The 20,174-nt window shown below is 40.1% G+C and overlaps 1 long non-coding RNA gene across 1 annotated transcript in view; it reads right to left on the bottom strand.

The window, feature by feature from the left end:
- The window catches only part of LOC122459320, a 33,185-nt gene extending 22,743 nt beyond the window's left edge, over window positions 1-10,442 (bottom strand). The window contains exon 1 of the long non-coding RNA XR_006279924.1: window positions 9,769-10,442. This is a non-coding gene — a long non-coding RNA (uncharacterized LOC122459320). The remainder of the gene's footprint in view (window positions 1-9,768) is intronic.
- Window positions 10,443-20,174: the final 9,732 nt, after the last annotated feature.

Raw genomic sequence — 20,174 nt, forward strand, 5'->3', positions numbered from 1 at the left:
CATAGGATTTTGAAGTGGGAAGAGGAGCAGCCTGGTTGAGAAGTTTCTAGGGCTCACCCAGCGTTCCTGGAAACAGCTGGAGCAGCAACCACATCTGACAGGGGAATAAGTGTTATCCCTGCTGGGAGCCGTCCTCTTTTCTAAAATATGATCTGTCTTCTTTAGTTTCCCCCTTCCCTCCAGCAGAAGGGGAGGAGACCTATTCCCTTCCAATGACAGGTCAGTCATACATAATTGGTTCTGCACATTGCTTCTCCCCTTTGTAATAGTCTTTAAATCTTTCAAAATGTAGAAACCTGCGCCGGGTATTTCAGACTTTTCCATGGAAGAGGAAAGACGTGGTTCCCCCATTTTTCTTTGTTTTTAACAGCAACAGATTTTCCATCCTAAAGAAGCATAACAGTGCAGCAGTTCTAGATATGGGGAAATCAGGACCACTGTAGAGGTGTACCATACAGACACTTTGCTTGGCAGATATAGGCCTACTGCTTGGGGATATGAACTCCCTTTCAGGCACAACTCTTCTTTGTCCCCATTCTCCTCCTCTTTCTGTCTCACTACAACAAGACCTATCACCACATGACGATGAGACTGGTGATGAAAGCTCACTAAAACTGATGAGCTCCCCATCATATTTTGTTCTCCTTCACCCACTGCCTGTGAGGTACTGGAGTGTGACTTTGCTCATGCCTGGAATGTGGCCAGCCAGTGTTTAATAGTTCCCAGTAACAGTAATCAGCTATTAAGGACTGAGAGTTAAGAAGGATAACATATCTGAATGAAAGCTACAATCCCATTGCAAAGAGTTACATTTGCTTAAAGCCAGACAGGCAGAAAGTAGAGAAATGCCCCCTCAGTGAGGGAGCAAGCAATGAAGAAGGCCATCAAAGGGCATCTTGTGCCTGGACGATTCTGTTTGGGAGGATGGGGGAGAAAGATGATAAAATGTTAGGCAACTGAATACCTTGTAGGTAGGGAAAGATGGGAGCTGGAGACCTTTAACACATGACCAGGGCTTCCCAATGATACAGCAAGTCACTCCCTGGACATTAACACCCTGGCTTAAGGGAGGTTCTTCCTCTTATTTGAGGATTCTTCCTCAATGGAACCCTGACAAGGCAATGGAAATTTTCAGGTATGGACAAAGGAATTCTGTGGTAACAATCCATGCTGGTAACGTAAGTTTCTAAACAACTTGGTGACATTTTTAGCAATATTAATCTAAAGGGCACTTTTGCGTGACTCCTAGTTTTTAAACCTTCTGACCAATTTTCTCCCTAATTTTTTTAAATAAAAATAGAGTTTAAGTAAGACAACCTGAATTGGACTAAGTGACTGTTAGCAAGAAAAGCACTTTGCACATTCTCAAAGGAAGGAAGCCAAGGCAGGAGAAAGCTACTCAGCTAAGGATTCAGAAAAAAGTACAGAAAGGGTAGAGACTGCAATAAATCTGTGACTCAGATGAGTCCTAGTAAGACAATAATCTTTGTTTCCCGGCCACAGTCATATGACATGGATCATGATTACAAAAATCATGTTGTGACCTCTCACAACAACCATGATTCACTGGAACAATGAAACTGTGGGCCAAAAGGGAGGGCAGAAGACAAAACATCAACAAAAGCTGGACCTCAGAAAGGGAACTCATTGGTCTAAAAATAAGAAATCCTTGGAAAGGTCAATATCACCAGCTCTAGTGGCTACTGATCTCTCTCCACTTTTAAAAATTAAAAACCCCAACAAATGCAAATCACACAAATAGCCAATACAACCACAAACTCAGCCAGTTTATAAGGCACAGAAACAGATGTCTAGGATGGAGGTTAGGTATTGGACATCAGTCAGCAACTACTGTTTTCTGAACTTTAATGGTGTTCTGATCACACAAGCACCTCTGGTTCTCAAAACAGCTTCTTCTGCAGTGCCACCATCTGTAGCTAGTGATTTTCATTGTTAGTGACTGGGTTGGGCTTCTGTTAATTCATAGTCTGGGGGCCTTAGTTACTTCAATTGAAAAAAGTATTACTATTTAAGAATTGCCCAGGCATCAGAGCCTTTTAGTACAGATAGAACAGAGGGCTGAGAGAATAAACAACCCATGTCTAATAACTAGATTTCTTCAGTCGTCTGAGGAAACTCAGAGTTGCTGCAGCCTTTGGCAAGAGTGTATCCCTGGTGTAGTTAAAAGACATCTCCTTTTTCCCTGTCTATGAATTAATTAAAAATCATATTACATTCATATCAAACATTGATATTACGTGATGTGCCAGAGACAGTAGTAAAATGAGGAACTTGATGGAATCTAATATTATAATTAAAATGTGCAAAGGGAAGTCAGCTATAAGGGATACAGCTTTGGGCAAAATATTGTAAGCTTTAATGACAGAGTTCACCTCATGAGCAATCCTGTTAGGAAAGAAAGGGTTTGCATTCATATTGATTTCTTTTAGTTTAAGTGATAAATTGAAGCAGCAAGGCTAATGTTGGCAATCAAGTATGCTTATGCTATCAAGTTAGTGAAATGCATCAGTGCTGAAAGAGGTAGTAAATTAAAGGAACTGAAACCCAATAGTGTGTTTATAAGGACACTTGACCACAGAGTGGAATTAATCAGAAGTGTAACTGTTTGATTAATGATGCACAGACTCAGCTCAGCCATACATACTAAGGTCCTTCTATTGTTGTCAAAACAAGCAAAACAGAAATGCAAGATTTATACAACTGTTCCAGCCTGGTGAGAACAATAGTTCTTGAAGTGACTTTGCATTGTATAATGGACTATTAAAACAAGTTTAAAGAGCATCAAAGAATATGGAGGGATTTCGTATAAGTTATATGAACTTTAAACTGGACATTTCAACAGTTAGCAGAGTCTTGAAAGAAAAATTGAAAAACTGGCCCAGGGATGCACTGTATAGGGCCCCATGGAAAGTGACTTGCTGAGGTAAGTTGCTGACTGGAGTAAGCCAGCCAGTGTTCAAAATAAGTCCCAAGGTGTTTGTAGGAACTGTTATGGCCAATTTGTCTTATAAAACCTAGAGTGACAAGATGTGTTAAACAAAGAGACTGGAAAATTCCAGTCCCAGCTTCAGGAACTCAAAAGCGGATGTCTCATTCCCTGATTGGACAGTGAGAGAGGATGACTCATTTTTGTTGGACATTTCATATCTTTGGAAGACATAAGGGTCATAATCTAATTGGTCCACACCAACACCTCCAAAAAGGGGAACCAAGATGGGTCACTCAACAGAAATAGGATAAAATGGCTTATCTCCTTCATCACATCACTTCCCAAAATGAAAGACACCTGGAAGGGAAAAGGCTGAGGTTCTGGGCTGGCTACCTGGATTCCTCCTGGTCACATCAAGTACCTACCTCAGATAGGAACCTTTAACTCTTTCAATTTTCCAGCAATTTGGGTTGCCTGCTAGTACACTAGGAAAACATGGGCAAAGCATAGGAGGGGCATGCTGGAGGCTTTACACCCGTCCCCCAAACTGCAAGCTTTGGTCAGGCATGGAATTCCCCCCCCCGCCATGCATGGCCCCCTTGGCCTGGCTGGAGCTGCTCTCCCCCACCCCCAAACATAGAAGTCATACTATGCCTATGTAGGAAAAGACTATAGTTGTGTCTGTCCTGTGTTCCACCTGAGTTTGCAGGGCTCACTCCTGCTGTGAATGATAACTGAGCTGAAAACTGATGGCTGAACAAAGATCTGGTGATAAGTAATACAGACTCTCTTGGATGATGACCCAATTCAGTCAAATGAACACTTCCTGAAACGGAGTACCTAATTAAAAAGGAAGTGTACATGTTTGTGTACGTGTTTTAAAGATTGTAACACACTTACTGTGTGTCTTTGTTTCCAGTAAAGATTGTTGTAAAGTAGCTTTCAAACTGAAGGAGTTACTCTTGTTACTTCAGACTGTAGAACTGTATATGTGTCTACCATATTTAATAGTTTTATATGGCATTTCAAGTTCCTGGTGTATACAGACATAAAATGAGATCAAGTGTGTAAACTTCTTATACTGCACCTGGTCTATTCAGTCTGTCATAAACGCAGAATGTTTATTTTAGGTAGACAGGATCGTTAGCCAGCTCCTAGGGCTAATATTCATTGGGACATAGGGTAAAACGGTTGACAACTCTAGATCTATTGGGATGGAGATATTGGTTAATAGGCATGTAAGTAATTGACCAAACTGTTTTGTGATCTAGCTTGGGATTGTTTTTCATCTGTTGTATTAACAACGCTGAAGTTGATAACAAATTGACATAAGCAAGGCCATCCTGAGGGACTCTGTCAAAAATCTAAACAAAAGTCATCTTCCCAAGATAATTGAGTATAAGTGTTATTGTCTATTGTGGTTGTATAATTTGATTCCGAAAAATCTAAAAGATTATATTGACCAACTTTCTAATGTATGGACTAAATATAATTTTTGCCTTCTTATAGCCTACATTCATTGCTATTGTGAAGGATATTTAATACACTCTATAAAACAAATTCCAACGCTTGAGTCCATTTTCTTTAGTTAAGCAATCAAAATTAAAAGGACCCTAAGAAATGTGGTATGGGTAATCAGTTAAGCAGTTGCTTAACGAAGGCTTGTTTTATACCCTAACTTTCTTATAAAAACTGTACAAGCCATCGTCATCATAATTCTGGATGCCCTCAGGCAACTGAATCCACATGGGGTTTGTTTGTTTATTCTTCTCACCCGCCATCAGGCTGATGCTCAGGAGGTGGCTATAATGTATAATCTCAGAGCACATGGGAGATTGGGAACCATGCACACGTTGAAAGCTAACTACAGTTCCATATCTCTGTAGATACATCTATTATGCCAGAAGCAAAGTGGATTATTTCACATGGCATTACTGACAAACAGGGCTCTGTGCTCCCTTTCTTGCATATGATCATCTCTCTCTAGGTTTGTGCTACCACTGATACTAACCCAGTTGAGCTTGAGACAGATGAAGGGGTGTACTGTAATAATTCATGAATACTGTATGTGATTTGGTTATTGGGATCTTTCCTGTATTAATATATTGGTTTAGTTTAATAGGGGGTTGTTGTAAAAATAGGCAGGAAGCAAAATAATGGCTCAAAATAAGCCACTCCCACTCCCCCATGGAAACATTCCAGAATTGCTAAGTGGCAACGCTCAAGCTATTAGTGGTGAGGATTATAGCTCCTGACTCCACCAAATTATAAAACTAGTTTTGCCAAGCAGGGGCAAAAAGCTGGGAACTGAGAAGACAAAGGAACTCTAGATGGATTAAAAAAAAAAGAAGAAAAAAAAAGACTCTCTCCCCATCTGCAGGGATGATGTTATTAGGAAGCTATTCAAGATTGTTGGGCTTTAGGTAATAAAGCCATGTGCAGACTGTTTAGGGTTTTTAAATCGTCTCTCATGTTATACTTTGTTCCTACTATTAAGATTAAATGGGGCCCTTAGACAAGGTGTCTGGTCATGCTATATATCATGAATGAGACTCCTATAGGGAAGAACTGCAGGTGCCAAACCCAGCTGGACCTGCTGGGTAAGCACAATTGGTACCCACGGTACTGTAGTCCAGGACCCAGTCCAAGAGTGGGAGAACTGTGGAATCTCAAACCAGAAAAGGTGAGAGCATAACGCCTAAAGCTTAAATGGGTGCACTCAGAGAACCCAGATATGGGACAGATGTGCCTCTAGATCTGTACCTATGGCAAAGTTAATCTCAAAAGGCAGCTATAAGGAACATTCTAAACAACAGAACCATACAGGCACTACTCACCTGAGGCCTGAGGGCCCACAGTTGATCCAACACAAGTGTAATGAAGGATGGGGCTAGAGACTATGTTCGGTTGATTAAATAGGATTATGTCTATAGTAGTTCCCTGGAATGGTTGATCACCGACACCATGCCAGATGGCTGCCCTCCAGTGATCAGCTTACTTGCATCTAGTACAGGAAGGACTTGTGGCCAGGGGAAAGAGAAGAGTTATCACAGATGGCTGGATGAGTCAGACATATCAAACCTAGTTCATCACTAACCACATTTTGTGCCGCACACAGCCTGCAGGGCCACAAGGCCTGAAGCAGAAAGAACCTACTGAAATTTTGTGGCACCACCATCAGGCTTTTGTGAAGCATCCCAAAGCAATACAGAGAAAACAATTCACCTAGAACATGCCTTCAGGATTCATGAGCATCTAAAGTCTGCTACAGTATTCAGGTAGCCCAGGTGTGGTGTATGGTATGCATGCCACAGCTAAGATATGGGCCAACTTAGTTTTAAGCTTCTGTAGGATGAGCTGAATTTAAAAAGAAAAGAGAAGAAAAGAAAAGAAAGAATACCCAAAGAGGAATATCTTGTAATATTGGAAAAAAGCTGATCAGCGAGATAAAATGATAGAAAGTTAAATATGATCACAAAAGCGAAGGAAAAAAATTCAGGCCAAAGAGACATGTCAGAAGGAAATAAAGAGGGTGGAAATGAGATATAGACATAAGTGAAGGTGGAAGGTTCCAGATATATTTATTGTCCTTGGTGATACAGGTGTTTTATCTCAGTGTTCCAATTCAGCTAAACATTTAAGCTTACATTTCAACCCAATGCACCAGATGAAATTTACCAAAAACATACTTAGATCAAAATGATTTATTATTGCCACAATAAAAGAATTACATAGTTTGAAGTGTATATAATAGGTTGGCCTTCAGTGACATGCTCTTTTCAGAGCAGTTGATAAATGGGAGCCATAAATTAATGTACTTGTATGTCATTTTCAAACTTGGTGTCTTCCCCCACTCTCAGTGCTTTGCAAACCTGTTTACTCTGGTCACACAGTGTATGGCTGACTCATTATTTGAGACCAACATCTCAATAGCTCAGTTGTCCCTCTAAACTCCCTACATTTTTCCATGCAAAAGGACCCAAAATCAGTTTAATCAAATGTTTTGTGAAAACAATTCAATTTTTCCACAAAACATTTTGAAAAAAAATACAAGAATTTTCTTTTTGTTTCAAATTGTGATTTTCATTTAAACAGTTTTCGAAAACTGAAAACATTATATTTTTCAATTTTTAGTTTGCCAACATGGCAAAAGTGAAACCATTTTTAAATTCAAGTGCATACTTGTGGAATTAATGGTATTCCCCCTGCTTGGGTTTAGACTATTCAATGCTTAAGAGAGAAACCCAAAACACTGGCTTTGCAGAATGCGCCTTACAGGGTTAAGTTCTGCCTTGTCATGGTAAGTTACATCGCAAGTATTGCACAACCGACTATGGCATAAAACCAACAATCTCAATGCACTAGGAATTGGAAAAGTGATTTTCAGAAATATTCTCTCCCATAGCAGATATAAAGAAAATGGAACATTATGTAGAGATGCTGGGTAAATAACATAGATCCAAGTCCACACAAAATTAGATGCATCAGTACAATTTGGTAAGGCCAACTTTTCAAACTTTGGTGCCTAACTTTAGGCATCTAAGTAAGTAGTCTGATTTTGAGAGGTTCTCCATATCAAACAGATCCCGGTGAACTTTAATGGGAGCTGCAGGTGTCTGCCTCTGGAAAAAAAAATCAGGCCAATTATTTAGGTGCTTAACTTTGGACACCCCACATATGACAAAATTTTCAAAGTTCTGAAATATATAGTGACTATTCTTTTAATAGGTGGTTGAATAAAAGACCTCTATATCATGCCCTATTGTTTTGGCTTGGGGTGCATGCCATTGCAAGAATTGACCACTGTAAAAATTAATTTTGAGATAATCTGACAACTTCATTAATATTTGTAACATAGTTAGAGATCTTCAGCTGACTTCAGTGGGCTTTGGATCAGGTCCCAAGCCCAATGTGCTATTAATAACTACCCCCTTATCATCCGTTACTGACAAATCCATGAAAACACTAGGTCAGAAATCCCAAACCCCACATTTACGTATAATTTTAAGGATCTGGATAATTGGGTTTTTTAAAGCCCAAACTCAGCATTCGTTTTGCTTTCAAACTTTCTCCACTGTATTTGGTTTATCTGTGGGCCTTTGTTTTATTTACATTGGATTTTCAACACATGCTATTTACTGCTATTTCCCCCTTCTTTCCAGAGGATTTATCACTGAGATATTTTTTTATTTGGGTGCATAAATACACTAAATCCAGGCTTGAAGCCTGATCAAAACATCTGGAAAGTGACACTGAAATTAAGGCTATGGAGCTGCCCCTCTAATCTACTGAGCAGTTTATATAAATACTGTTTAAATAAAATGAGTCTGAAAACAGAAAAGCTTAAAGATTTATAAATCCTGGCTTTATAAAGGATGGGCAAGCTTGAGAGCCACCCCTAGGGTGTAAGCTTTTCCTTTCATGTAACAAGGTTATCTAGCCTCACAAGCTTCTTAGGGTAAGCTTAATTAAAGCCAATGGAGAGAAAATGTAAGAATGGAAAAGGATAACTGTTTTGGTTCAGAAAATGAAATATTACCAAGCACATAAAGTAGTGGCCATGAGGAGGGCTGTGTCCTCCTAAATCTGAATGGAGGGATGGAGCTGAAGCTGGGTGCGGGTAAGCTTTGAATACAGAGATTGGTCTACAAGGTGCTGAATGTGGCAAACAGGAATCTGTTCCCCATGCCTGTACACATGATAGCTCACTGAATAACAAGGGTTCCCCCAAGGACAGAATATGCTACAGCTGTTTGCAATGGATTTCAGTATTACTAACATTTCAATGCAGCTGAAATTCATAGGATTAATAAAATATTGATAACCATTCTATAATTCTACCACACAGCAAAATTTCCCCATCTTTATGTGCTCTAAATTAAACATGTCTGCAGCAGACTGGAGAAGGAACGCAGGTTCTTGTCCCAGTGGAAAAAGCTCTGTGCCACCCCATCTGCCATTCAAAATGCCAAGTCACAGAAATGCTACGTCTGGGGAGGCTTGTTTGTGATGATTTGTTTACTATTTTGCTCAGATTTCTTTTTAGCCTGGTAAAATATTTCTCTATCAGTTTGTATTATTGAGCTGTTGCTGGGCTCAGGCCTGAGTCTAATCTCAGATTGATGAAATGTACCAGGCATGACAGTCTGACTCAATCTGCTCATAAATAATAATGTTTTATATGTGTATAGAATACTTTTCAGCGAGAAGTATCCCAGAGTGCTTTATCAACCTCAGATTTAGCTGTTGCATAAATGGGTGCAACTCCCAATGAATCACAGGGAAGTGTAAAATTAGTTACTTGCCATCAACTGTGTAGTGGCAATAGCCAGGAAATAAATTGCCTGTATGGTGAAGTTTTGACCACCTCATCTGCTCTGGGCTCACTAATTTCTCTACAGGAGATTATCTGCAACATTACTAACATAGCAGCAGCTCAGATAGCTGTCAGTCTTGTAAAAATCCTCCTCTCACATAAATATTTCCTCCAATTGCAGAATCACCACCACTGGGCCACTCCCTCAAAAAATTACAGTAGTCCGAGGACCATGATTGGCAATAGTTTGCTGTGAAACATGAGGGTTATAAACTCCAATATCTTATAACCCATGATTACTAGAAACAGGTGCTTAATGGAGCTGGCAAGTGGAGATCCCCAGGTTTCTAATAGGGGAACACAGCGCTCATTTCTGCTATAACTAAGGAGCATGCCAAGACACTGGACTATATTACTCTAACATTTTGTTTAATATAAGCATTAGTGTAACAGCAGTATGTTTTAATAGTTTTTAAAACCACAAGTTAAAACATTACTCTACCTCTTGATTTTGTATGGTCAGTTTTACAGTCAGTGATCTGCCTCTTTTGGTACTTAACTATCTTTGCAAATCAGACTGTCCTGGGGTACTCTACTCACTGCCAGAGCACACTTCCTACTGGCTAATCTGGGGATTGGCTCTTTCAGCCTGATGCCTTCTTCCTGCAGTTCCTCTGCCCCTCATCTTGCTCTCTTTGTCTGCTGCCCCTTTCTTGGTCTTCAGGAGCTGCAGCACCTTGCCTTCGTGGTTTAGCCTCCTCATCCATGGTAATAACTCCTTCCTCACTGTCCCAGAAAATCCTTACACCACTGCCCTTGCTGGGCGACTCCCTCAGTAGCTAGAATGCATGGTCTAGACAGCATCAAAGTTCACTTCCCAGATTGTGCCAGTGGCTGGTAGGGGAACCAGGCTCACCCTATACTCTGGGTTCCAGTCCAAGGCCCTATATCCAGCAGCGAAGGTCTGGGTAATGATAAACCTTTCTAATACTCCTCTGTACTACTTTCTACCTTACCCATCCCAGGCTCGCATTCCCCACACTTCCAGCCAATCCCCTTTCCTCTGGATTTGTCAGACAAATCCTTTGTCTTGGCAATAAGTTCCTCTTTCTTCCCGCGCTCCCAGGGCGAGTGACTGTAGTCCTCTCCCTGCAACCAGCTCCCTAGCTTTTAGAAGCCCTGCCTATTCCTTCACAGATGAACCTCCCTTAATTGGGGCTCTCCTTTCAGCCAAAATATCCCCCAGCTTGCAGCCTAAAAGGTTAATTGGCCCATCTTGCCTACATTAATCCCTTCAGAGCAAGTGTGGGAAGCACACCCCATCTCATCAACCCACGGTAACTAGTGGAGGATGGCGTTACATGGAAGGGATGCCTAAACAGTTCAAACAAACATTTTAAATGTCTCTGAAACAACTAGCTTATGTATTCAAATGAGTTCAGTGTTAGCCCAACTCTGCCACCATTGATGTCACTGGTAAAATTTCTATTCCAGTGCTGAGCACTTTTGAATGTAGACATCCCAAACTCATTCCAAGAAAGCCATTATACAATAAACAGTCCCACCAGCTCTTTAATTACTGTAAGTAGTGAGGAGTTTGGTTTTATGTCTCATTAAAAGACAGCACAGAGATTCCTTAATACCATTCTGAGGCCTTGATACAATATTGATTCAGAGGAAAAACTCATCTATTGAATCCTTCTCTAGATTCCTTGAAGGCTTCCCATTCACATTCTGGGCATGCCCACTCTTTTCTATTTCTCTTTTCTGCCCTCCCCCGTCTCTCTTCCAACCCTCCAGTACTTCTCTCCTTCATCTATTGTCTGCACATACTAAATGGTGCTGCTTTAAGAATCAGGAATTCACTTGCTGTGTACAGGGAGACTTTGGCAAACCAGTAAAGTGCCTGAAACCACTATGGCTTATTGCTAAAAGCAGCCAAGTCAGCAGGCTGTAAATTAGCCAAGTCAGCAGGCTGTAAATTAGCTAAATCAGCAGGCTTAGCTTAACCAAGGCAGGAGGAGAGGGGGATTTTTGGGTACCATAGAAAGGGCAGCTTGACCCCGCATCCTTCCTAATAGGAATTGTGTTGAAGTTGCTGATACGTGCATCTTAGAAGAGCAGGATGTGTCCCAGGAATGTCTATTGGGGCCTCAAGACTGTAAACTCTGGAAAAACCCACACTTGGTTAATCAATAATCAGAAGGAGCCTCTTGCTTGCCCATTGGAACTGCTTGCTTAACAAGTTTTCTTTAAGGGACATGTCATTCTATTACTAATGTATAAATAAGGGGGAAAGTTTGAGGTGGTGGGACTCTTCAGGACTGGGCTCTCCCTGTGGATGCATCTTGTGTTCCCCACTAGCAGACGGGCTGCTGCTGTGCCACTCGAGAGCCACACTCAGCTTTGGTAATTATTAAGGGTTGGGGGTGTTTTACTAACCTGTTGCAGACATGTGGAAAGTGCTTGAGGCTAAGTAAAGTTTAGCTTTAAGTGAAAGCACTCTTGTGTCGTCCTGTTTGTGCCAGCCATCTATCGGTTGGACGGCCATGTCTCCCCTGATTTATTTCCTGACACCACCTCTCACAGAGTAAAAGTTACCAAGAGCTTTGTGTTGAAAGAACCCCGGGTAATAGCTGCACAGAGATGGACAAAGAGAGTGGCTTTCATATCTGGATTTGGGGTTCAGATTAGGGTCCTTTGGGGTCAAAGTCTCATATATTTGCTCTTTACGTGATATCACAGCTAAAAACAGTGGAAGCCCCACAATTTCAGGTGATCTTATTAGATTTGTATCAGCAGGAGCCAAGTTTTAACCAGTGTACAAAACATGCCCAGCTTTGGATATGACTCCAATCCAAACCCAACAGAGTTGATTTAAAAGGTTCAGATCGTGGGATCTAAATTTGATCCTCTCTCCCCTCACTTTACACACACTAAAATAGAGTGTTCAAAGTAGATAATTAGGCACCAAAGAGAATTCCTTTTCCTATCATGAAATTAAGCATTCAGACTTCCATTCTAAATAGAAGGTGTTTTGGTATTTCTGATTTTAAGGATCGTAGACTGGGGTGCAAAAGTGTGGCTCTGTTGATTTTCATATGGTGGATAAAGGGAAATGAAAAGCAGATAGATCTGCCCTGGCAGTGAACCATTGGATACAATACTTCGCTTCACTGAGGATCCAGATTATTTTCAGGTAGTTTGGCATATATGTAATTTATGTGCTTCGTTCTCTGCCTGGTACTGAGAAGCTGTTTCTCCAATAAGGATTGTTCTTTGAACTATTCACCTTTGCATGCACTATTTCACTCCTAAACTCGTCTCATATTCCTTTTAAGGTCAACTTAGTCAAGTGAATTCAATATGCTTTTTTATACTTGGAGACTGTTTGCAGTTGGGGTCAGAATGAGGGCTCTTACGTCAGTACTTCCTTTGTGATGGCATGCAACAGAGACTGTCTCAACTATGATATGTTTACTATCATTGGTCAGAAGAAGATATAGGCACACAGAGAGCCACTGAAAATGGCAAATGTCATCAAGTGCATTTTTTGGCCCAAATGTTCACACCATCTTTTCAGACCTCACATATTAAATGGACTTCGAGTCACAGCAGCTCTCTTCAGAGCCTTTTGGTAAAGAACAGCTTAATTCACATACAAGTCATTTGATTGGAGGAGATGAATCATACGTCCCCCTATATACAATCTAGAACTTTCCAGGAATACGGTTATTCAAGAAATAAATATGGAAGCTGAGAATACTCATTCACTCCCAGGAGGTACTCAGCCCCTGCAGTTTCTATCTATCTTAGGACCATATAAGTAAATACCTATCATCATACTGATCATGGCACAATAGTTGTAGTGTATTTATCCTCACAACACTCCTATGAGGAAGTGAAATGCTATTAGCTTCATTATACAAATGGGGAACTGAGACACAGAGAGTCTAAGTGAATTGACCCCGGTCGTACAGGAAGTCTGTAGCAATGCAGGGAAGAAAATTCTGGATTCCTGAGTCCCTGGCTAGTGCCCTAATCACTGGGAATTCCTCTTCCAACAATATACTTTTCAGGCCCTTAGTGGGCAGAGTAAGTTAGTGGTGGTGTGTAATAAATGCAGTTTATTACACGGTTTCATAATTTACCTCATGGATATCACCACCACCACCACATCTATTTAGACATAGCTACAAACAGCTTCCCTCCACCTTTGATGATTTCCTAAACTATCTGAACCTCATCATTCTGTTTAATTATTAGACCTGGTTTAGGGGTTGTTTTCTGGAACCGTGCTATAGAGCTGAACCAAGTAGATTTATCAAAAAGAATAAATCTTGGCAAAAATATTGCACAGCAGTTCTATTAACCTGCTTCAGGGAAACCTAATTTAATTGCTGAAACACAATCATTTCCACTAAGGGGATAAGGTTTGATACTAACCTCATTATCTGTTGGTAAATGTGTCTTTACTTAATATTCCTTTTAGGCAACTAAATAAAATTTATAGCCAACCATATAAATAGCAAAATATTCATTATACTATAACTTGTAAAAAGCTAGTCCAAGCCCAATAACTAATTTTATAACAGACTGGGGAGAAAAGCCTCCTCTTTTTAAAGTTTGGCACGTTGCTGTTTTTGTTTGTTTTATGATTCCCCTGCCACAATGCTGAACTTAATTACTCTGTGGTCACCATCTTGCCAACCAGCTTCTGCGCACTACTTACTACTTAGGATTAAATGGAGAAGAACACCTCATCCTAGTTCCATTAAAATTAGCTGTCCCAAAAATAAATCTTTGAAGGTGTTGAAAAAATTGCTTTTCTAAACATTGTCCTCTGGTAACATTTAACCAGTTTTATATATGTGTAGATGAAAACACCAACTATTTCTGTTTTCATTTACATTACTGCCATGTTACACCATTCTAAATGTATAAGGGAACTTTAAAGTTGGTACAAATATAGTTTACTTCCATTTTAAGGCCATCTGTGCTGCCTCAGTAGTGTCAAGTGACTGATATAAATGAAAACAAGATCAGTCGACTCATCTCCCCCAACTTTGTGCACTCAACATCACTTTCCTGATCAGATGGTCAGTAGTAAAACCCTACCAGTACATTTGTATTTTTAGGTCTTGGGATTTGTAACCGACAAGCCCTACTTTATGGTTCTTTCCACTCAAATTGTATTCATTTGATCAGACTGTCTGTCTTCTGAGCTTGGTCAAGTTTCCTACTGGGTCTAAGCAGAGTGTTTGTAGTGGTCATGTTATTGTTTCCCGGTTTATTGGTAATACCTTTAAAATGAGAATATCAGTCACTTCTAGCCCTTTATTCATTGTCACACAGAAGTGTCAAAATTTTACAGCTAAGTGACCAATTTTTTGAGGTAGTGGGATACATATTGTGAAGAGTTGAACCTGGGAATACGACAGGGTCCTCATTAGGGGGCTCTAGACACTTCTGATATAGAAATAATTAATAACAAATAGAAATTATCTGACAGGAATTAAACACCATAATAGACATGAGTGTTGCTCTGATGGTCTCTAACATTCACAGGGATACTCCTACTGTAGTGAATGTAACTATTGTTAGCACCTTAATTTGTAGGGATTTTTTTTTACACCTAGAGAAATTTACATATGTAACTTTGAGGTAAAAAAAATCCCCAAACTATTGGGACTGAAGTTTCTGAGTTTTGTTAAAGCAAAACCTTAATATAAAATAATCTTGTGCAGAGGCAAAATTTAGCAAGACTAATTACTTTAGAACTGTACTGTCTAAGATAGATTTGTAAGCTTACAAATCTTCAGAATGAGGAGAGCCAGACCTCAGTAAATGAGAAAAGGTCATAAAGCATGTACATTTTAACTAATTGTAGGTGTAATGTCTAAAACTCTTGTGAAACAAGTTTCTGTTATGCTAGGTATTAATAGAAATTAACATGGTCTCTTTTCTGAAAAGCTGAATAGATTTACTGTGACATTAGTGTAGACATCTCCAGAGATGCTTAGTGGATAATGATGAATACTGAATTTATTTCCATGGTATTAAACTGCATTGAAACATTTGATTCATTCTAGCTGTATTACTAGTCTGTTCTTGCAGTCCTGGCAGACACAGCCTATCAACATATACTTTGTATCCAAGTTCAACAATTCTCATTATGACACACAGTAATAGCCATTAATAAAAAATCAGTGTTTGCAATTGTGACAGTCTGTATTCCTATGTTCACACTTTTTATAAAACTATAATGGATTTTGTAAAAAGGTATGCATTCTGAGGTATCATTTGATAACTCATAACTTGCTGATTGATATTGTTCTGGTAAAATACCTGTGGCAGCATTGTATGTAAAGTTATAAGATTTTATTGTATAACATTACTGAGATGTATTCCAAGTTTAGAAAAGCAGGCGCAAACTAGTTCCTTGAAAACAAAAGGCAAACAGACACTTTCCCCAGGTGTCAATAAAATCACACTGCCCAACACCAGGTTAAGTGGCCATTCTTTGGCAGGAAAAAAGGTGTGAGCGAGAAATTTAAATCTTAGCTAAGAAGCAGCTGGAAGTTCTCATCTCTCCAGACTTTTTGTCTCCTGAACCTCATTTGGAGATGATTCTCAAAGAAAAGGAAAATGATACAAATGAGGAACAGAGGCCCCAGATCATCTCTCCCTTCATCTCTACTCATGGTATCAACAACACCTGAAGGACAAGAAAATTAACACTGAATTGGGAGGAGGAGTCCTGGCTGAAAGGATTCCAGTCAGTAAGATTGCTAAAGAATACGGTGAGAGAAAGCTTTGCTTTTGATTCATTTAGATTGTTAAGTTAGGTATTAGTTTGCTTTTTTTTTCTAAACTTATAACCAATTATGACCTTTATGCCTCATTACTTGTAGTCACTTAAAATCCATCATTCTGTAGTTAATAAACTTGTTTTATCTAAACTGCTGTGTACTTGGATTGAAGTCTTCGGGAAACTTCCATTTGAGATAACAAGATTTATGTACATCATTTTTGATTAATGAAATAATGAACTTTCTCTGAGCTTGTCTCGTCCAGGAGGATACTGGGCAGGAAAAGAAGCACATTTCTGAGGAAAAGTTGGGATTCCCTGGGATTGGGAATTTGCTGGTGTTGCTCTAACATAATTCATGAGTGGCTGGCTGGCTAGCAGGGTACAGAACTCATACAGTATAGCTGGGAGTGATTTACATGCTGGAAGCTGTGTGGGGGCAGACCAGGAGTAGTTATTATCACAGCAAAGCCGTGTAAAAGGCACCCAAAGGTTGGAGAATTGAGGGGATACAACTATCAGTCCAGACTGTACCCTGGGGTAATGTCACAGCAATCTATTGTCACAATGCTATTTTCTAATCTAAGGAATGCTCACGGTATCTTAGATAACTGTTACTACACAGTACTGACAATTACAACCAAGGTAGAGTCTTCTTGGACACAAAATGAAAATGCTTCCTGGAGGGCTTCCTTATCAGAATAATCAACATTATTTGAGATGACAACAGATGAGAACAACTCTCTACAGAACTGTTTGTAGCTAAATGCTCTCATTCTAACTATGATGTGAATGCATAAGTGCTCTCTGGAGGAATGGAGAGTTGCGTGCACAGAGCCAGATTGTGGCCAGCATTGTGTCAGCTCTCACAAGCAGCAGAAGGTTAAAGGAGGCCTCCCAACTTGAGTTCCTGTGGCACAAGCTGGCCACAATCCCAATTCTTATACTCCCTTAGTGCATGGTGTCTAGTACCATGCCAAAGGGTCATGGAAACAAAGGGTGGGTACAAGGACGAGGCTTTGTCCTTTCCAAAACATCCAACAGACCATAGCTGGCTCATGCGGCATCTTTCAAGAGAGAAAACAATAGGTAATGCTGCAGGCGATCCCTTGCATTTCTGGAGATTCTACCTGCCTTAGGTAGACTTCCTTTAGCAGTTGCCACCTGTGAAGAGCCTCCCTTCATCCTATCCCACTGCAAACTGTGGTTTAGCACTGTAATATGGGCCCCCCAGATCCCCAAAATCCCATTGATTTCAATGGGAATTAGAAGCCTAAATACTTTTGAGAATCTAGGCCAGAGTCCATAATCTCAAAACTACAATGACCAACAAACTTAACTCCAGCTTTATGTTACCAGCTGCATTCTTTCCAGCATATATCACTCACATTATGCTCATTTTCCTTGTGCTGCAGAGTATTTTGAGCATATTCTTGCTTTTCTTATCAGGTATGGATCAGTAGCTGCAGTCATGTCAAATTGGATCATGACCAGGACTTATTTTGAAGCAGCTTCTGTACATGGATTTTTGACTATACTCTCCAGAAGTGATGCTATGATAGAGTGAAGGGTGTCCATTCCAGCAGGAGGGCAGGCTTAATGCCCTTTGCAAGCAGCCTAGAATCCTTCCACTCCATAAACAGGGAGGGTACATTAGAAGGCACTACTCTCAGGAATGTGAACTGATTCCACTGGCATCTGATATCAGATTCTCTAAGGGTGCAGCATTTAAAACTTTAGATAAATTTTTGCAAGGGAAAGTGGGGATAGAGTGTAATGAATAAGGCTACATGAAGGGCTAAGCCAGCATGGTTTGATAATGCTTATGCTGTCACTTTCTAAAATAAACCCTGCCCCATATGCTTTAATGGGGACAATAACTGCTGAGCATCACAGTTCAGGGCAACTACACCTGTATTTACTCTCTGTGGTCCAGCAAGGGCACCTATTCACAGGCTTCTGACTTCGCAGAGGTCACCTCTCTTGGGCAGAGACATGTATCTCTCTCGCGCCCTCTCTCTCTCTTCTCCACCCCTGAGCAGGGTATTCCTAGGCTGCACAGCTCCCTGCACGTACTATGAATTCCCCAGCACAGTCAGACTGCCTAAGCAGACCTACTTTGCTTTGTGTTCTTTGAAGGCTATAAACAGTGCAACTGGCACAGTTAAAAATTACCACATAGCTCTTTCGAAGCAAGCACATTTATTCTTAAAATAAAAGCATTGCAGAGGGAAAAAAAGCATTAAAACCAGCAAAAGACCCTACATGCATGCTAATAAGGATACCAGAGATCACTCTAATGCCAGCAAGGGCTTTAGCCAGTGAGCAGACCTTCAAACCCTACCAAGGGGGTTTTCTGTGGTTACAAGTTCATAACCCATGAATTGGAAAGTCACTGTTTTATCCAGTTTGGGCCTCTCATTTTGCCCTCACATAACAAGCAATCAACAGACAATGAATTTTTTCCTTAGCGTGGCTTCAAAAGGATGGGTCCAGAGGTGTGTAATTCACATTCCCCTCCTCCCATATATTTCCCAGGAAACCCACTCAACTAAAAATTTAATCTTGGCTGGCTCACTGAGTCCTTTGAAGCTCATAACGCTTCCCAAGGTTTTCTTTAGTCCTGCCTCCCTCTTAAAGAAGTTACATATAATCCCACAAACATTTGTATTTTTAATACAATGAACTCTTAAGGGAGAAATTTCCAAGATACTTAAGCTTAATTCAATAAGGTTCGTCCAAGATATTGTAAGAAATCGCTTTATCTTTCACAATGAAATATCTTATTCCTTTAGCTTTGCAGCCAAAGGAAGGTTCAATCTTTCAGTCTTGGCCTTAAAGTGGCAGGACACTCTCATAGTTTTCTGTTAACCACTGTAACTTGTAGGTGCTTTGCCTCTAACTTACCTGTGTAGAGGTCATTGCAAAAGCTACCACTGTTTTGATTAGGTGTCACCTACCAGCCATAGTAAGAACTAGAGTGAGGCCAATCTCAAGTACTTTCTATATATTCTATTTAGATTCTTATATTGTGTCCAATAGGGTAATATCTGAATGCCTAAAGCACTTATTGGAACCGCTTTATCCTAGTCATTTATGACTTCAAGCTCTCACTGGGTCTCCTTGGTTAGGGCTAATCTGAAAATACCTTGAAAATGGGCTTTCAGCTATTTTTGCTACCCTGTTTTGGCTAAAACTAAGGAATGAAGCGGTGGGAGGATTTTTTTAAAACAAACAACAAAATAGCTTAGTTTAAGCTTTGAGCAAAAATTATAGTTAATTTTTATTTCTGAGTCTGAAACATTTTGCCTGTCTTTAATCTGAAAATGATCCTGCATAGGATGTAACTTGAAAATAGTGCTATCAGTTAAATGCCACTAGGTGTGTGAATTTGAACGTCAGCTAAATTAAATTTCCTGCAGTTCAGTGTACCTATTTTAACTGCAAAAAGAAGAGAGACTTTTAAAATGATCATTCACTTACTGGTTACATCCATAATCCCATCCATACATCCAATAATCCCAGCTTTATTAAAAAAAACAGAAAGATTAGCCACAATGTTCGTTTTCTGTTCAACTTTGCAGTACAGCTTTGCTCTGAAAAGTGACAATGTAAAACCCCCCCACCCCTTAACTTCACACATCTAGTCCAGGTGCATATTGTGACAAAGCTCTGTCCTTGCCTCCATGGGTCCCGCGTTTCCTGGTGGATTTCACTAGCCTCAGAGGCACTAGAACAATTGGACTGGACCACTGACTGTAAGATTCTTCAATAACCTCTCATTCTAACATTTTCTTTACTTCGGCCTTGATTTCCTCTCTTTTGGCTGCTGGGATTCAGTAGGGTCTCAATGTTACTTTGACTCCGGGAATCGTGCAGATATGGTGATAGGTTTCAGTCATCCGCCCTGGTTTTGTAGAGAACACATCTCTGTTGTGATTAATCATGTCGGCTGCCTCGATCTTTTGGATTGGCGTCAAGTCAGATGATATCCTCACTTGCTTGTGTAAATTATCCTCCTGGGGAAGGGTCTCCTGCATGACTAAGCATGCCTCTCGATCGTGCCAAGGTTTTAGAAGATTGATGTGGTAAATTTG

The sequence above is a fragment of the Dermochelys coriacea genome, chromosome 1 (genome assembly GCF_009764565.3).
Source record: "Dermochelys coriacea isolate rDerCor1 chromosome 1, rDerCor1.pri.v4, whole genome shotgun sequence".
In the NCBI taxonomy this organism is placed as follows: domain Eukaryota; kingdom Metazoa; phylum Chordata; order Testudines; family Dermochelyidae; genus Dermochelys; species Dermochelys coriacea.